The sequence below is a fragment of the Globicephala melas genome, chromosome 9 (assembly GCF_963455315.2).
Source record: "Globicephala melas chromosome 9, mGloMel1.2, whole genome shotgun sequence".
Classification (NCBI taxonomy): Eukaryota; Metazoa; Chordata; class Mammalia; order Artiodactyla; family Delphinidae; genus Globicephala; species Globicephala melas.
In genome coordinates, this window is record NC_083322.1 from 6,983,823 (window position 1) to 6,999,743 (window position 15,921).

Below are 15,921 nucleotides of genomic sequence, written 5' to 3' on the forward strand. Positions count from 1 at the left end.
CAAATAAAGGGGGGAAAGTACACCAAAAAGCCCCTCATGTGTGATTATGCATCTATATAAAAATGTATGTGATTACAAGGAAACTCTGAAATTTTAAAAAGTAGTAATATAAAAATAAAATACAAAACTCAGTCCTAAAGGAGGGCTGGACACTCCTTTTAATTCTTTTTAGAATTTTAGAGTTTTAAAATTCCAGTCTCTAATATTACAGAGAAGGAAACCAAAGCCACAGTAAGTGTCTCATCCACAATCTCATACCTAGTTAGTGGCAGGGCTGAGACCGTGTGGGTCTTCTGAGCAGGGATCCTTCCATCACACTTAATTGGAAATCCAGGAAATGCATGTTCTGTGGATAAGAAATACTAACTGCTTAAACAAACAAAACCAGCACAGTTACCTAAACCAGGGAAGGAAGATTACAGAGAAAGAGAACAGAGAAAACCACAAGTATTCAGTGTAAAAAATCACATAGGCAAAGGGAGATTATTAGCAGCATCTTGGAAAAGACCAAAAGATTAATGAAAGGGTTCTTTTTTTAAATAGGGAAGAAAAGCCATCGGAATGAATGGAAACCCTTTATGATTTTAGGGACAAAGAGATTATTTAGGAATAAAATAGAATCTTCTTTCTGACTGAACGTAATTCACTACTTCACTCTTGACCAAGATAGCTTCTGGGGGGAGGTTTCCATCACCCTAAAATGTGAAGCTTGGAGTTATTAACTAAAAATCCAGAAACTTTTAGTTATAATTGACAAAGGGGAGTTTATCACCAGAAGTTTTAAAATAAGTTAGGAACAAACCAATCACTCTCATGGAAACTAGAGGGCTTTTTATCTGTGACCCCACTCTATGAGAATAACACCCCCCCCCCCGGAAACCAGTGTGATTATATCCTGATGAGAGTCACCTGGTAAAAAGTACAGAAAAGGATGTACTCACCAAACACTTAAAATAAGTTGTTGATGGAGAGGCAACAGTTTCTATTATGCCTGTGTGGTGTATCAAGGGAATAAAAGGATAGCTTCTCACCACATCCACTTGGATGTCTAATAGACTTCTCAAATTCAACATTTCCAAAACCAAACTTATAATTTTCCTCCCCTTTCCTGTTCCTTCTGTAGTCCTTTCCATCTCAGCAAATGGAAACTCCACCTTCTAGTTTCTTAGGTAAAAAATCTTGATACTTTCTTTGACTTCTCTCTCTCTCAAAAATCTCACCTAATCCATCAACATGTCCTGAGAATTCCATCTTCAAAATAAATCTAGACTCTTAAGTCTTCTTACCACCTCCTCTAAGACAACCTGGCTCAAGCTGCCATCACCTGGTGCCTGATTATTTCAATAGCCTCCTCACTGATCTTCCTGTTTCCACCATTGCCTGCCCACAGTCTGTTCTCCAGAGAGCAGCCAGAGTGATCCTTTAAAAATAAAAGTCAGGTCATGTCATTTTCCTGGTCAAAACCCCCAATAATTTGAGGGTCAACGGATTTGAAGAAGCAGAAGAGACCAAAAAGGAGAGAACAGTGAGGTGAGAGGGATCCCATGAGAACATGGTGTCTCACTAGCCAAGCAAGGAGAGTATTCCAAGAAGCAGGTCTGCTGCTAAGGAGTACAATGAGAACAGGGAAGTGGCCAGTAGAATTGGCAACATTGAGATAAATGTTAACCTAATCAAGAACAGTTTCATTGGGAGCCGTTGGGGCAGAAAGGCAAAACTTGGTTGATTGGTGCAGGAGTGTGAATAAGGAATTGGAGACAGGCTACACAGAAAACTCAAGTTTGAAAGAAGTTTGGTCATGAAGGGGAAAAGAGAATTTGGCAGTAGCGGGAAAAGTTATTGATAATGGAGCATGTTTGCATGCTAATGGAGGAGGATTCTGAAAGAGGAGGAAATTGATGTCGAGAGGAAAGATAATAGAGGAAGTGGAGGAATTGGCTTTTGATGAGGGAGGGACATTTTTCCCACAGTAACTGGAGGATAGGAAACGAGGAGGAGAGGGACTCTGTCCCTTTGAACCACTACCGTCTCCCTTTTAGTGTGCACTGTGCATCTGCATTACGTAGACATTAACTATATCCCCTTAGAAGACACAGGAATGCCTACTCGCCAAAAAAACCTCACCCAATTTCCTCCTGGCACCAGCAAGTTAACCCCTTAGGAGTTAATGTTCCTTTCTCAATCCTGTCAGAGGTCACAATAACCCACTACTTGCCTCGTTGGACTATGTAAACTATCAATACGGTACTTTGATATATAACCCTTTGTCTCAAAAATCTATATAACTGTGCTTTGCCTTCTGGTAGGTGGAACAGCCTTCAGAACTTTCTGCAAGACTGTCTCCCCTGTAATAATCCTCAGTTTGGCTCAAATAACAATTTCCACATCTTTATGAGATTGACTATCAAGTTTTTTCACTGTCGAGAAGTTTGGTGTACCAAAAATTCAGGCAGAAAAAGGCAACCTTACACATGATCCAATTCCCTGATTTATATGCCCATCAATTTTAGGTCCAACCTTGTGTAACCCCCAAAAGAGGAAGGGGCGGGACTTCCCTAGTGGTCCAGTGGTAAGGAATCCGCCTTCCAATGCAGGGGACTCGGGTTCGATCCCTGGTCGGGGAACTGGAATCCCACATGCCACGGGGCAACGAATCCTCCGCACCATAACTACAGAGCTCGTGTGCCTCAACTAGAGAGCCCGCGTGCCACAACTACAGAGCCCACACGCCCTGGAGCCAGCGTGCCACAACTAGAGAAGAGAAAACCCACAGGCCACAACTAGAGAGGAGACCGCGCACCATAACGAAGAGCCCACATGCCTCAACGAGAGGCCACATGCCCCAACAAAGATCCCGTGTGCCACACCTAAGATGTGACGTAGCCATTAAAAAAAACCAAGGGGTGGGGGGGAGCAGAGTTTAAATTGCAGTCCTCCCAGAGCCTGGGAGATATGGACCGGACGCGCAGCGCTATGACCTGCCTCTGGAGACTCTTGGCTCCTCTTGCCTGCAGGCGGCGCGGTAGGAGCCCAGTCCCCGCGCCAGAAAGGCAGCGTTCCCAGGATGCCTTGCGTGTCCCCATGGCAACGGCCCCCGCGGAGCGGGGCTGACCAGCGCAGGCCCCACCCCCGAGCGGTCGGTAAGATCGTTTGGTCGTTCGCTGCGGCACCAGCGCGGCGTTTGAAAAGGGTACCCCGCGCCCAACCGAGGCCTGGAATCCGGCCGGGGACCATCCCGGGGCCGGGTTCAGCGGCCGCGACCCCGGGTCTCGGGCTACGCAGACTCTGCAAGTGTCAGCGGTGACCTCTCGGCCCGGCAGAAGGGGCGGTCCGCGGTGGCAGGAAGAAAAGCCTGCTCGGGCGGGAGCCGGGCCTGGAGGAGGCGCGGTCCGGGATCCTCGGACTGACTGTGAAATCTGCAGCCCTAGCCCAGCAGTCTAACCCGAGCTCGCGCGTTGGAGTCCAGAGGGGGCCGTGCAGGGAAATCCGTGCTTTCAGCCGTGGTTACTAAGTTCCTCGAAGCAGGGACTGATTTTTTTTTTTTTTTAATCTTTGTTACCCATGCAGTGTGTTTCCACAGTGGGCGCTCTACAAACACTTGTTGAATCAATGAATTAACGAATGAAAGAGATGTACACATAGCCACTGATTTTACAGTCAGCCCAGGGCTTTCTGAGTGTTGCTGTTTCTCTGAAGCTCAGCTTGTGTGCTGGGAGTACTGTTAGTAAGGTACAGAGTGGAAGAAAGAACAGGGAATTACGGCTGAGAAAAGGAAAGGAGTCCCATAGGGGAACATAGAGTATAATACTAAATTGCAATGATAGGGACTGTCACTTCAACATGTAGTTCTTTAGAAAATGATGATGACGGTTGCAACTCTTATTTTAGTTTCAAGTCTTTCAGAGATTCTCAGGGGTGACAGTAACTCAGTTTCCTGATACTTGGCTTAAATTGAAACAATGTTTCCCAAGAAATATGACAATTAATTTCTTACTGCCTTTTCCCTAACACACACACACAAAATGGTATTCAGAATAAAATCTTTAGGGATCATAATCCAACTTCCTCACTTTATAGATGAGTAAAGTGAGTTACAGAGAGGTTGAAGTGACTTGCTCCAGGTCATATAGCTAGTGACTGAGAATACAGCCTAGGTTTCTTGAGTTCCAGTTCTATGCTCTCCCTCCTTTCTTTCAACATATTTATTGGAACTTCTTCAAAACATATTAATACAGTATTGTTTCTCTTGGGTTGTGGCTGCTTAATCAAGCTTCTGTTTTACATTTTCCAAGTTATCAGGAAGCTATAGGGCATTTTCCTTATTCCCCTTTGTCATCTTCTACAGAAAGTGGTTTGTTTTTCTGGTGCAAATGGTCTTGAAAAAGATCACTGATGATTTATCATTTCTTTCTGACATTTGTAACATGATCTTGGGGCAAATAGTTTTCAGTTTAAATTTCATTTCAGTGGAGTCGAACTACCAATTGTAGAAGTCTCTGTAAATGCAACTTTCTGTATTTCTTAAAAACACATGAATGGGTTTAAAGATATCTCACAGGAAATGCTGAAGACAGTTCTATGCATACTTTATCACACAGTATTTTAACACATTTAAATGACTGTGTCCTATGGTAGGTAGTTACGTGACTGTGTCTTATGCTATGTGCTCAAATGGCTTTTTATTTTATTTTTATTTTTGACTGCGTCACGTGGCTTGTAGGATCTTAATTCCCCACCCATGGATAGAACCTGGGCCCCTGGCAGTGAGAGAGCTGAGTCCTAACCACCGGACTGCCAGGGAATTCCCTCAAATGTCCTTTTAATTGAATCAAACTCTTTGTTTCAGGTCAAGTTTCTCCAGTTAGAAATGAGTGTCTGTGGCAGTTCCAATGACTGACTTCTTTATGAGTTCCCCCCATCCCCCCACTGTTCCTGTAAAACAAGGGCCTGTACATTCAGTATTCCACATTTGTCAGGGTATAAATTTGCTTTGTTTGCAGCAACTGTTGTTTTGGAAAGAGGACCAGCAAAACCATCACAAGCTCTTCTTGGAATTGTATCATCCAAACCTTGCCCATTTTACATATTGAAAAGTCTGGCTTTTCAAGATCCGTGTCGTAACTTCTCGCGTGATACGAACAAAGGTAGAGAAGGCTTTTAAACATTACTGATGAGAAGTGTGAAGCCATCCTGAGACAGAAGGAAACGCGTTTGGGGGTCCAGATGGCAGTGCCCTTTGATGACGTGGTCATCTGTTTCTGAGCCCAGGAGTAGGAGAATCCGGATAAGCGTCAGAACGAATGCTCGTGGTGCATGCTTTACATGCATGGGATGAGGCGTATGCATGAGGCTGCTCTCTCTAGGCATGAGACGTTTTTGTTGAAAATTTGAGAGTAATTCATGAAATCAAAGGCTAAGCAAGTCTCAGCAGGTCATCCATACTTTCTGTTTGCTACTTGGTCAGCCTTTAACGAGACAGCAAACTTGACGTACCCATCCAGCGTCTTTTAAAGTCACAGATACTTATATTTAAGTCACTTTTGCAGTTGGAGATTCAGCATTCAGTGAGTCGTCCACACAGTGGTGAAAGCGTAACTGGATAGAAAATCATGCCCTTAGAGTTTTCATGCTGACAGTGCTGATGTTGAAAGGTAGTAGAAAATGCCACCTATGAGAGAAGAAAACTACCTGTACTTTTGCCATTTGAAAATTATGTCATAACTTCCTTATTCTATGAGAATGACTTACACAGGGGAAAAAAACACCCTCCTTCCTGATGGATATGAATGAGGAAGGATGCAGCCCTAAGAAATGCTGAACCAGCACATGGAAGCGAAACCTTGTCCTGGTAACATTGTTTGAACCCCACATTAAGTGGTCCCTGAACTTATCCTACCCGACTCTTCACGTATGTGAACCAGTAACATTTTCTTACTGTTTAAAATGTTTTGGAATTGCATTTCCTCTTACAAAACAGAGTCCTAAGAGACACAGAAATTGTTAACAGAATGAGGGTTTGTGAGTAACAGATCCTAAGGCATGAAATTGGCTGCACAGAAAAAGAATGGGAGGAGTGATGACTGTCCGGGCTGAGAAGGTGACAGTCTTTGTTAGGTAGTAACTGTCACCTCTTCTGTCTTGGGACTCAGACCGTGTACATACTAATATGAAGCATTAGGGACTTGGTAGGGAGAAAAAAATTCAGATGTTGCCGCTTGTTTTCAGCCCTCAATAAGTTTCTAAAAAGAAAAGAGACAGTCTTAGGCTGTCAAGACCTTGATACTTTTCAAGGTTACAGGGCAGTTATTTTGTAGAATGTCCCTCAATCCGGCTGTACCTGATGTGTCTTCATGAGTAGGCTCAGTTTATTTGCCTTCAGAGGGTTAGCCAGGATGTGATGCTGTGTTTATCTCACTGCATCTTATCGGGTGGCGCATGATTTCAATTCGTTCCATTACTGAGGATGTTCATGGTGATCACTTAAGGTAGTGTCTGCCAGACTTCCCTATGAAGTTGCTTTCCCCCCTCTGTAATTAACAAGTAGTTCATGATTTTGTGGGAAGGTACTTTGAAGTCATGTAAATATCCCATTCCTCAGCAAATTTTCCATTCATTTAGCCACATATTTTATATCTGTATGGACTCATAATAGTTTCCTATTTTTATTCCTATTTTGTCCAGTGGGTTATAATTCTATCCGTATTTATTTTGAGGCTCTCACTGTCCTAAATTTGGCCAGTGGAAGCCCCCTTACACAGGCTTCTGTGTCCTTTTGACTTGTTCTCATCATTCTTGAGCAACTTCCTTGCTATCTCTGTCACAGGTTGTTCCAGGTATGTCTTCTATTTACCCTGTTCCAGCGCTGCAGTTGATCATTTCTCCCAGGACCCCTGGTTCCTTGTAACGGAGAGTGGGTTAGAAGCCAAGACCCGGCACTAGTTGTGCCCATTGCTATTTGAGGATTGCTACTCCCAGACCCTCTCAGTGGACAGAGCTAGGACATACATACATATAACACGTACACGTTTACATTTACACTTATTTCCACATCTATTTTTATGAATGATTCCACACCAATACCACTACCACACCAGTGTCCGTTCTAGTTTTGTCCCTTCCCATATCGGTAATTCTCATCTCCAAGAGTGAGCTTTGCTCCCATTATCTGTAATATATTTATTTATCTGATCAGTCCTCCTGTGAGTAAGCCACCTCATGGGGCCACTGCCACCCCTTCCCCCGAGCAGAGCCCCAGTGGGGCTCTGACATCCTGCTCTGGGCCACCCCACCCCCTCCCATCCCCACCTGCTGTAGATGCTTACCTTACTCAGCTCTACTTAATGATTTCGGAACTGAATTGTTCAGGAAAGGAAGGGAGGAGAAAGAGGAAGGAAAAGAAAGAGGAGAAGGGAAGCAAAAGGTGGTGACACTATTAATGGAAATGGTTTAGTTGACAAAATGAATCAGTGTAGAAGTGAAAAAGATCAGCAGAGGTGATAAATTTGTGAGCGGATATAGGACTGAAATCAACCCCCAAACTGAATCTAGTACAGATCTGAAAGTCATTTAAATAAAAGTGATTCTAATGCTATAAAATTAGGAGTAATTTACTAAGATCATAAACATCAACAGCCAATTGCAGATGGCCATGGGCTGGGGTTTGGAAAGCACACCCAACCCAAGGGCAGCACCAGGAGGAAGGGCAGTCCCAGTCATTCAGCAAACGTCGATGTGGCCGGGTATTGTCCCTGCCCTCGAGAAGCTCACAGTCAAATGGAGAGAAAGACGAATAATGGGCAGATATAGGAAAGTGGAATAAACGCCGGGCGAGAGGGAAAGCAGACGCGTGAGGACAGCACCCAGGAAGGGCACTTAACCCACATTCAAGGGGTCAGGGAAGTTGTCCCAGAGAAACGGCACCTCAACTCAGTCTTGACCAATGAGAAGCAGGTTGCACCTGCCCAAGAGGTAAACTTGAAGTTGATTAAAGTGCAGGTTAGACAGTCTAATGAGAACCAAGGAGGAAAGCAATGTATGTTTTCGATGAAAGGGCTTCATGTGTGGTTTATGATAGAAGGCAGATTCCAGTCATTGGAAGGAGGTAATTAAGACTAACACATGTTGAGAACATCCAGCCCTTGGATGATAGGAGATGTTGCCCACAGTCCTACAGAGGGAAGCCAGGAGGGGAACAAGAGGAGAAGCAGGTTCAGGGACGTGGCAGTGAGCCAGGGCTTGACAGAGCGGGATACCACCAGCTGGTCCAAGGGGAAGCTCTGTGAGCTCCTGGCGGGCACCGCTGTGGAGAATGAGGCTGCCGGTTGCGAGATCAGTGAGCTGAGGCAGGTGGAAGGTGAGGCTTCCTGCAGCCGCGGCAAAGGAAAGCTGATTTTCCTCTATGAGTGGAACATCACATTGGGCTGGAAAGGTGTAATTAAAGAAGCTGGTGCGAAGCACAAGGGGTTGATTGAAATACCCAACCTGTCTTAAGAAAATGAAGTAGATGACACTGAAGTGAACGTGAGTAAAAAGAAAGGAGATGGGGATATACTTGAAAGATCTTATGAAAACTGCAGACACCGCCAAGGTCAGGGAAGCCCTTGGAGATTACCTGAAGGCACTTAAGTCGGAATTCACAATGGGAATGATTTTACAAACCAAAGCTATGGCAACCCAGGAATTGACTGTTAAAAGGAAACTGAGTGAGAATACCTTGCAGATTCGGGCCTCCTCTCCAGTGGCACTGGGTGTAAGGATTCCCACTATGGCACTGCACATGACGGGACTGTTTGACACAGCTATCGAGCAGCTGTACAGAATCTTTACTGTGAAAGATTTGGTACAAAAATTTTCTAAATCTCCTGCTGTATTAGAAGCTGAAAAGGGAGGGAAACTCCAAATGTTTGATGGGAACATCACCGGTAAATATATAGAATTGTTAACAAATAAAAAGGTCATCCTGAAATGGAGATGCAGGAACTGGCCAGAACACTAGGCACTAGTTGCACTGACTTTTGTGCCTACTCTAGGGCAGACGGAACTACAATTGGACCGTGAAGGAGCTCCTGCCTGTGAAGAAGAGAAACTCAAATTCTGTTGGCGGAAGCAGCATTTTGAAGAAATAAAAGGTTTACTGCAGCTGAGAAGATTTTATAGGGGCATTCCTTTTTGTAAGCAGAAAAACATTTGGTAACATTTGGTAACAAGTGGTAACATTTACCACTTCCCTCTATCATTCCTTTAAAAAAAGAAAACAAATACTCTTAATTTATACTGGATTAAATCCATGAATTTATAACAGAATAGAAAAAAGAACACTAACACGTGGGACAGCTCTAGCCCTCCAGCCGCCCCCCTCCCGGACCATGTGCCAGGTTCCCCACTGTCTTCGGGCATCTGCTTCCTAAACTACAACCAGTCACCTGCTCCGCTGTTTTCTTGGACCATGTTGTCCAGGCCCTTAGAGAGCAGTTGGAACAGCCTTTTGGTTCTGAGCAGCCCAGCCCTATCGTTTGGGTTAGATGCCGATGAGAACTCTTCCCTGCAATATTCCTGACGTCGTTTCTCCTGGAGTACTGTTTCTACTACTATCAGAAAACAGACACCTCACTGGGCTTTTTAGTCATGTGAGAAGTGTGGTAAGATGGGTACCCCAGTTCCAAATAAAGTTTACAGTGCTGGAGTGTGGATGGTTTTATTTCCCCTTCCTGGCATTGAAGGGTCCTCAGGTTTTTTGGGTTTTGTTTTGATTTTCTCTCTCCCAGTGTCTTGTGCCTTTAGTGAAATATGGGAACTTTGGCGCCCCTGGACGTGCTTTCAGACACAAAGCTGAAGGCAACCAGTCCACCGCATTGTGACCTTTCGAGGTGAGAAAACACACTATTCCCAAACCAGGCTCAATATCCCAGATTGAAATGGGACAAGAGCTGCTCACTCTTCCAGGACAGAGGGGAAAGGGAGAAGACAGAAAGGGCAGTTACCCCCGTGCTGGGAGGCTTGGATTTGCAGAGCATCAAAGTGTGGCTGTTTTAGGGTAAGAAAGAGTTGGAGCGCCGACATTTGAGTGTGTGCATTGAGATTACATGAATTGCTTTTCTTAAGTCTTCTTGTCATAGTGGCAGCATGTAGAATTCTGTGATTCCAGCCTGTAAGATGAGGCCTTTCTTTTTTTTGTTTTGTTTTGTTTTTTGTGACGCGGGCCTCTCACTGTTGTGGCCTCTCCCATTGCGGAGCACAGGCTCCGGACGCGCAGGCTCCGCGGCCATGGCTCACGGGCCCAGCCGCTCCGCGGCACGTGGGATCTTCCCGGACCGGGGCACGAACCTGTGTCCCCTGCATCGGCAGGCGGACTCTCAACCACTGCGCCACCAGGGAAGCCCTAAACTCTTTTTGACAATAAAAAAAACCTTTTTAAGTACCTCATGGAAAGTGCATATTATTCTCTGTTGATAAATCTAATATATTGTTGTTGTTCCTTGTCTTCTTGTTCTCTCTTCCATGAAATTCTTCTCATTGCAGCAAGGTGATCACTCTTACTTCTCTTGTGTCCTCTGACAATCCCTAAAATGTTGCTTTCCAAACTTTCATCCTCTACTTTCTTCTCACTCAACATCCTCTCCATGGGTGATTTCATCCACTCACACCTCACTTACCCATCACATACTGGCATTTCTCCTAAGCTCAAAACCCACGTTTACACCTGCCTACTGTAGCTCTCTTCTTGGATGCTTCACAGGCATCATAAACTCAACACACCCCAAACTGAAATCATTCCCGGCTTCACTCCTCCTCTCGTCCCTGCCTGACAGTAACATGTTCCTCCTTATCTGTTCCCCATCTCATTGAAAGGCACTACTAGCTGCCCTGCTGACCCTTCATTCCTCTTCCCCATATGTCTTGGTCAATCACCAATTTTTACACTGATTCCAGTTCCTTATTATTACTTTAATATTCCTACGTTGCTTCATCCCCGCTACCACCACCACCTCTCACCTGGATTAGCACAAGACCATCTCCTCATGGATAGACCATCTCCTATCCAGTGTTCCTGACTCCAGTCAACTTCCACTGCCACATGCCCACCAGAGTGATCTTTATAAAATGCAAATAATTCCATGCCACTCCCCCACTTAAGATTTTTCACTGACTTCTTATTGCCCTCAGGCTAAAGGCTTTTATTTTCTGGACCCCTGCCTCCAGCTTCATCCCTGTTGCACCTCCTCCCACTATATCTCAGGTTTACTAAATAACCTGCCTTTCTCCAAATTCTCCATGTTTCGGTTATTTGCATGGGCCTCGCTTACATAGAATATCTCTCACTATAGATTCAAGCTATATTATGTTTTCCATCCTTCATGTTCCAATTCTTTGCATGGACTTCCCTATATCCACCGTCTCCACCTGTCTAATTCAAGATATAAAGCCACACTTAGGGGGAAGTTTATACCTACATTAGAAGATAAGAAAGGTCACAAATCAATTACCTCAGCTTCCATTTTAAGAAACTAGGGGAAAAAAGAGTAAGTGAAACCTAAAGTAATCAGAAGGGACATCCCTGGTGGCACAGTGGTTAAGAATCCACTTGCCAATGCAGGGGACACGTGTTCGAGCCCTGATCCGGGAAGATCCACATGCTGCAGAGCAACTGAGCCCGTGTGCCACAACCACTGAGCCTGTGCTCTAGAGCCTGCGAGCCACATCTACTGAGCCTGTGTGCTGCAACTACTGAAGCCTGCGTGCCTAGAGCCTGTGCTCTGCAACAGGAGAAGCCACCGCAATGAGAAGCCCATGCACCGCAAGGAAGAGTAGCCCCCGGGGCTTCCCTGGTGGCGCAGTGGTTGAGGGTCTGCCTGCCGATGCAGGGGACGTGGGTTCGTGCCCAGTCCGGGAGGATCCCACATGCCGTGGAGCGACTGGGCCCGTGAGCCATGGCCGCTGGGCCTGCGCGTCCGGAGCCTGTGCTCCGCAACGGGAGGGGCCACAACAGTGAGAGGCCCACGTACCAAAAGAAAAAAAAAAAAAAAAAAAAGAGTAGCCCCCACTCGCAGCAACTAGAGAAAGCCTGCATGCAGCAACGAAGACCCAATGCAGCCTAAATAAATAAATAAATAAAATTTATTTTTAAAAATTTATCAATATCAGCAGTAAGAGAAGTGACCTCACTACAGATTCTACAGTTATTTAAAACATAAAAAAGAATATTATTAACAACTTTATGACAATAAATTTGACAACTTATGTGAAATGGACAAATACCCACTAATTACCAAAGCTCCCTTGAGAAGAAATAAACTGAATAGCCTTAGTATTTATTAAAGAAATTGAATTTATAGTTAAGATCTTTCCCACAAAGAAAATTTCACTAGAGAACTTTACCAATTCTCTAGTGAATTGGTAAACTATTCCAGAAAACTGAGAAAGAGAGAATACTTCCCAACTCATTCTGTGAGGCCAGCATTACTGATTTATCAAAGCCAGATAAAAATATAACAAGAAAATTAAAGGCCAATATTTTTATACATAGATATATAAACTCTTAATAAAATTTTGGTAAATCAAATCCAACAATATATAAAAATGATAATACATCATGACCAAGTGCAGGTTGTCTCAGGAATGCAAGGTTGGTTTAACTTTTGAAAACCAATCAATATATTAATCTATATGAACAAACTAAAAAAGAAAAACAATATGATGTAGTCATGATTTAAAAAAAAAATCTCTCAGAAAACTATGAATTAGAAGGGAACCTCCTCAACCTCAAAAGTGCATCTGCTACAAACCTATAGCTAACATCAAATAATGGGAAAGACTGAATTCTTCCCCTGATATCTAGAACAAAGCAAGGATATCTTCTCTCACTACTTCTCTTCAGCATTGTACTGGAGATTCTGGCCAGTGAAATAAGGAAAGTAAAAGAAATGAAAGGCATCCGTAACAAAAAGGAAGTAGACTGTCTTTATTTGCAGATGACATGATTTATGTAGGAGATCCAATGGAATCTAAACAAAGCTACGAAAACTGCTGTGAGTTTAGTAAGGTTGCAGGAGACAAGGTCAATATACAAAAATCAATTGTATTCTACATACTTTCAATGAACAATAGGAATTTGAAATTTCTAATTTCAAGTGAAATTTAAAGATTCACTTAAAATAGCATAAAATAGGGACTTCCTTGGTGGTCCAGTGGTAAAGAATCCACCTTACAATTCAGGGGACACACGTTTGACCCCTGGTTGGGGGAACTAAGATCCCACATGCCACGGGGCAACTAAGCCCGCACAAGCCACAACTACTGAGTTCGTGTGCCTCAACAAGAGAAGAGAAAACCTGCAAACCCCAACTGGAGAGAAGCCCGCACACTACAATGAAGAGCCCACGCACCACAATGAAAAATCCCGTGTGCCTCAGTGAAGATCCTGTGTGCCACAGCTAAGACCCAACGCAGCCAAAAATAAATTAAATAAATATATAATAAATAAATCTTTAAAAAAATAGCAAAAATATATGCAAGATTGCACACTGAAAATCACTAGTCACATAGTAGGTACACAATAAATACTGAATGAGTAAAAAGTTGGTAGGGTCTAAACTCAAGGCTGTGAGGTCTGACTCCAGAGCCTCTACTCTTAACCTTTCACAGCAAACACAGTAAATATTTTTTTGTTTCTAATATAAAGGTATTCTGTCTTTAAGTTTTACTATTTAATTTCCACAAGGGCATTGGTCTCTTTAGTAACAGCTACCAAATGTCTGGAACCTAGCATTTGGTGACAATACTACTAAAATAACATCAGTTTGAGTCTTAAAACATCTTCTTAAGAATTCGTTCACCATAGAACAATGAGAAATGGTGGCCAAGACCACTGGCTTAACAAACAAACAAAATGGCTGTGCAGGTTACCTATATTTGCAAACTTGGAAAGAATGTCTTATCACAGACAATCTCCTGCAAAAATGCTGGCTTAGTCTTACTCTCAATGTTTGGCCACACTTGTAGTGTGAACATTTTGCTGTTTTGAATCACATCAAAGTCAGTAAATACTCCAAGCTATTGGAAGATTCAATAAAAGTTGCAGTAGCTGAATATCATTACATCCTAAAAGGTAAGGATAGAGTCTGAGTACCATGTCTCAGCTACGAACAGGATGGAGTTAACGAATATGGTAGGCATTCTCAGGCAGCTGCCTGAGCAGCTAAAGGAGGTCTGAGTGTGTGCATGGGACCTCATTTCAGTCTCTCATCTTCATGAGTCAAGGTGGACCCTTCAAGGGAGAGCTCAATTCCTTCAGAAGACAACGTAAGAGCGTGAGAAAATGAGTATGATGTGATTTTAAGTTAAAAATGTAAGCTAGAAAAGTACATGCAGATTGTATCTCTGGCTACAGTAGCGTTTGCCTGAAGAGGCAGAGATTTCTGAAAACGAATCCCTTTATTTCCGAAAACTTCAGCTTTTCTTTCCCCTTTCTACTGAAAGGGGACTATATCAGAACCATGGGAAAGATAGTCAGGACCATTCCTGAGTTCTCCAGCACATAAAAGAAATGGTTTCATCCCACAGGGTTTAATTCCCCCAAAAGATTGATCATAAGCCTCATGCATTCAGGGCATGCAGATGTGCAGCTGCCTGGTTTCAGTTTACAGTTTTCTGACCATATATTGTTGGCTTGTGAAAACTGACATAAGTGCCAAGATTGGTAATGATATTGTCACAGATCCACCTGGAGACTATATAATGGGGAAGATTATTTCCCCGTAGGCCTCTTCTCTAGAGAGTGCTATTTGGGAGAAGAGGGAAGCACATGCTCAAATTGATCTATAAACATAACTTAACAGTGTTAAATGGCAGGCCTGAGGACAAGCCAGGGGCCAGTTCTGTGTCTTAAAGGCAGCCTCCTATGTTCACAACTAGTTATAAAGATCTTGGAGATAATCACAAAAATCTCTCTCTCCATTCTGACCCTGAACACAGTGGTCTGCAGCCTACTTGTACCCATATAACCAAACCTGGTGATATTTGGGGATAAAGAAAAAGTGAGGAGCTTTTCAACTTGATAAACTAATGTTTTGCTGTTGAATGAACTGTTCATTCATTGTTCATTGCTCTAAATGTTTTTTAAAAAGAAAATATTACTTTAATTTCACAAGTAATATGTTACTGATTTCATATATATGTGTTTGTATACATACATATATACTGCATTTTGAGAGGTTTCCTCTCATACCTTGGATCAACAAAGGGTCTTAGTGAAATTGATTGTATTTGTCCCACTTCTGGGCAAATGGTATTCTCAATCCTCAGTTTAATAAGGATTCAGAGGAAACTACCAAGAAAGATAAAAATTTTGGCTGGGCACACTATCTTTTTGAAGAGTTTCTTTTTTTTTTTCTGTGGTACGCGGGCCTCTCACTGCTATGGCCTACTCCCATTGTGGAGCACAGGCTCCGGACGCGCAGGCTCAGCGGTCATGGCTCACGGGCGCAGCCGCTCCGCAGCATATGGGATCTTCCCGGACCGGGGCACGAACCTGTGTCCCCTACATCGGCAAGCAGACTCTCAACCACTGCGCCACCAGGGAAGCCTCCTGAAAAGTTTCTTAAAATGATATTCAACTGTTTGATATTCTACATTCAGAGCATTCTGATAAATCACTTAGTGCATACTCATCCTGTCGTTACAGTTAATTGAATAATGTCTTCCTGCCCTACAAAATTGAGGGGAGTACCATCAGATTCAGTAGTTCAATAGAAGTTTATTAAATTTAATAAATCAAATAAAAAACTTTCTAATTACTAAAGCCTGTGAGTAGTTAGCTTTCTTTCTTCCTGACAATCTGTATACACAGAAAAATACTTCTGGACCCTCGAGTTTTGTTAATTTGACCTATTTGTCTTCCGTAACTCTTCAGGCATACGAATCCAC

General features: G+C 43.3%; 1 protein-coding gene and 1 pseudogene across 1 annotated transcript in view; one reads left to right on the forward strand and one right to left on the reverse strand.

The window, feature by feature from the left end:
- The window catches only part of LOC115851820 (activator of 90 kDa heat shock protein ATPase homolog 2-like), a 14,223-nt pseudogene extending 3,814 nt beyond the window's left edge, over nucleotides 1–10,409 (forward strand).
- The window catches only part of ZNF398 (zinc finger protein 398), a 100,076-nt gene that overhangs the window by 83,011 nt on the left and 1,144 nt on the right, over nucleotides 1–15,921 (reverse strand). The gene's annotated exons all lie outside the window — the stretch shown is intronic.